The sequence below is a fragment of the Apium graveolens genome, chromosome 9, assembly GCF_009905375.1.
Source record: "Apium graveolens cultivar Ventura chromosome 9, ASM990537v1, whole genome shotgun sequence".
Taxonomy (NCBI): domain Eukaryota; kingdom Viridiplantae; phylum Streptophyta; class Magnoliopsida; order Apiales; family Apiaceae; genus Apium; species Apium graveolens.
Window position 1 is genome coordinate 1,859,448 of NC_133655.1, and position 3,200 is coordinate 1,862,647.

A 3,200-nucleotide genomic window follows, 5' to 3' on the forward strand; every position below is an offset into this window, starting at 1 on the left:
GAATATTGGGTTCTCTATTTTGATGGAGCATCAAAAACAAATTCCAGTGGAGCAGGGTTGGTTTTGCAAAGCCCTGATGGGTTCTTAATTGAGTATGCTATGAAGTTAGATTTTCCAACCACAAACAATGAGGCAGAGTATGAAGCCCTGATAGCTGGCCTTGGTCTAGCTGGGACACTTAGAGTCAAAAACTTAAAGGTCCGTGGAGACTCGAAGCTGATCATATCCCAGGTAAAGGGAGAATTTGAGGCAAGGGATGATACGATGGCTAAGTATGTCCGCCTAGTAAGGGCTGTGATGACCCAATTTAATGAATGCCATGTTGAACACATTCCAAGGGAAGAAAACGTTAAGGCGGATGCGTTGTCAAAGTTCGCTTCGTCTGAGATTGAAGAAAGTTCAGGAAGTGTGTACTTCCGTGTTTTGAAGACACGGAGCATAGATGTTAAGCTAGTGGCTCCCATAGGCTTGGGGACGTCATGGATTGATCCCATCAAGGCTCACATTCAGACCGGTTGGTTGCCAAGTGATGCAACTGAAGCACGGAAGTTAACTGTTCGGGCACTAAGATACTCTTTGATAGATGGGATTCTGTATAAGAGATCTTTCGTGGTTCCTTACTTGAGGTGTCTCAGGCCCGATGAGGCACGCTTGGCTCTTGAGGAAGTGCATGAAGGCATTTGCGGGCAGCACTTGGGGGGCAGGGCCTTGGCTCATAAGTTAACCCGTTTAGGCTTTTATTGGCCAGAAATGATGGCTGATGCCAAAGAATATGTGAAGAAGTGTGACCGCTGTCAAAAGCATGCACCAGTTGTTAGACAACCCCCCGAGATGCTGACCTCTATCAACTCACCTATTCCCTTTGCCATGTGGGGGATGGATATTCTAGGGCCTTTTCCTATGGCCACGGCACAAAGGAAATTTCTGATTGTAGCCATTGATTATTTCACCAAGTGGATCGAAGCCAAACCTTTGGCCAAAATCACAACTAAGCAGGTTACACAATTCCTGTGGGAAAACATTATGTGCCGATTTGGAATTCCCCGTATCCTCGTCACTGACAATGGAACGCAATTCAATAATGAGGAATTCAAGAGGTATTGTGAGGAAAGTGAAATTGAGTTACGATTCACCTCTGTGGCTCACCCGCAAGCCAATGGGCAAGCGGAGGTAGCAAATCGGATAATCCTGGATGGATTAAAGAAGAGGATCGAGAAGTCAAGAAATAATTGGGTGGACGAGATACTTCCCATATTATGGGCCTATAGGACTACCTGTAGAGTCACGACAGGAGCAACTCCCTTCTTGTTGGCATATGGGGCAGAAGCAGTAGTTCCCGTGGAGATATCACATTCCTCTCCAAGGATTCAGGCTTTCAACGCAGAGGAAAATGAGGAAGGTCAGAGGTTAGCCCTGGATTTGATCGATGAAGTGCGAGATAAAGCACATGCAAAGATAGTAGAATATCAGAAAAAGGCTTCATTCTACTACAACCTAAGGGTTAAAGAAAGGTTTTTTAAACAAGGCAATCTAGTCTTAAGGAAGATAGAAGCATCTGGTGTAGGACAAAAAGGGAAGCTTGCCCCGAATTGGGAAGGGCCGTACAGAGTCAAGAGTGTACAGGGTAGAGGAACCTACAAGCTAGAGACTATGGATGGATTTGAAGTCCCGATAACTTGGCATGCACAAAACTTAAAGGTTTACTATGTATAGGGCAGCCGGATACGATTCTTACTTGTCAGGATGGCGAGTAGGTTGAAAAGCACCTTGAAGCTTTGCTTGCTTAGGTTTTATAAGTTTTAGTTTTATCACGAAGTTTATTATTACCTGTGTAAGGGACGAATCCCAGACAATTTTACGAAATTCATGAGTTCTTCAAATTATGTTTGTGCCCTAACAAATAAAAATCAAGTGCATGAATGCAAGCATATAAGGTGATAAATGAGATAGATCGGATAGATATTACAAAAGTTCGATAAATAAAAGTCTCAGGAAAAAAAAAACAACAACAAGCCACGCAGGGCTGAAAAAGGCTCTAAGGAGCTGAAGTACCCTCGGCATCCATATCATCGTCGTCCCCGCTCTCGCTGGATGTCTCTGTCGTCTCGGAGGAGGAGGAAGAGCCATCGTCCTCAGCAGGTCTGGAAGAAGACTCGGGAGGAGGAAGGAGCGGATCCTGAGGAACATGATCTGAGATGACTACTCGGGTACGAAACCTCTGTAGCAAAGCCTCGTCATCAGGGCAGATGTAGTCCGCCGGGTTAATATCAGGACAAGCCTCGTTCACGGTCCCAAGGGCCGTGTCCCAACCAGTCCTAAAAAACCCGGGAAAAACTGAATCATCCCTAATCCTCATGGATTGGGCAAACTCCTCCGAGTCTAGATAGTTGTCTATAGCCTTATCCTTATCCGCCCGAAGTACCACCAGCTCGGCGTTAGACTCTCCGAGTTCTTCCTCCTTGCGCTTGAGCTTCTTCTCCAGGGTAGCATACTTCTTCTGCTGCCTCCTGAGGGCATTATCGGCCTTATCAGAAGCCCGCTTCCATGATTCGGCTTGCCTCACAGCGCCTTGAAAGTAGGCGTTAGACTGAAACAAAATAATTAACAAAGTATAAGGCAAGAAAATGCTACAAGAACGAGAAATAAGTTAAAAAAAAAGAGAAGGCATACCGAAGCCAGAGATTGGGCTCCCATGAGCTTAATCCTCTCAAGGTCAGGGGTGGCCACCACATCAGTAAAGTCCTTTGGAGTCACGCTATGGTAGGACCAATCCCAAGCATGCTTCGTGGAACCAACCACGGTATCCCCTCGGCGGAATCCCCAGAGAGGCTGAAAGGCGCCTGTAGCAGCAGCAGCAGGGGCAGCAGCAGTGATAGGAGCATTATGACCCTCAGCTCCTTCAGTTGAGGCCTCCCCCATAGGCTCCTTGTGCTTTCTCAAGAAGATAGGCTCTGTCGCCTTTCCTCGGGTGTCTAGGCCTGCTAACCGAGCTTTCTTCATCCTAGCTGTTTCCTCGACCAAGGGGACATTGTCCTCGTTAATCTCCTTAGCAGCTGAAACAAAGCAAAAGACAAAATAAGTGATGTTAATAATGCGTGAAATAAAGAAAAATTGAGAAGGGAAGAGAAATACCCTGTTGAGAAACAGAGGATAGTCCCACATGAATCAGGGAAAACTCTTCTAAAAGAGTCCAGCTGGTG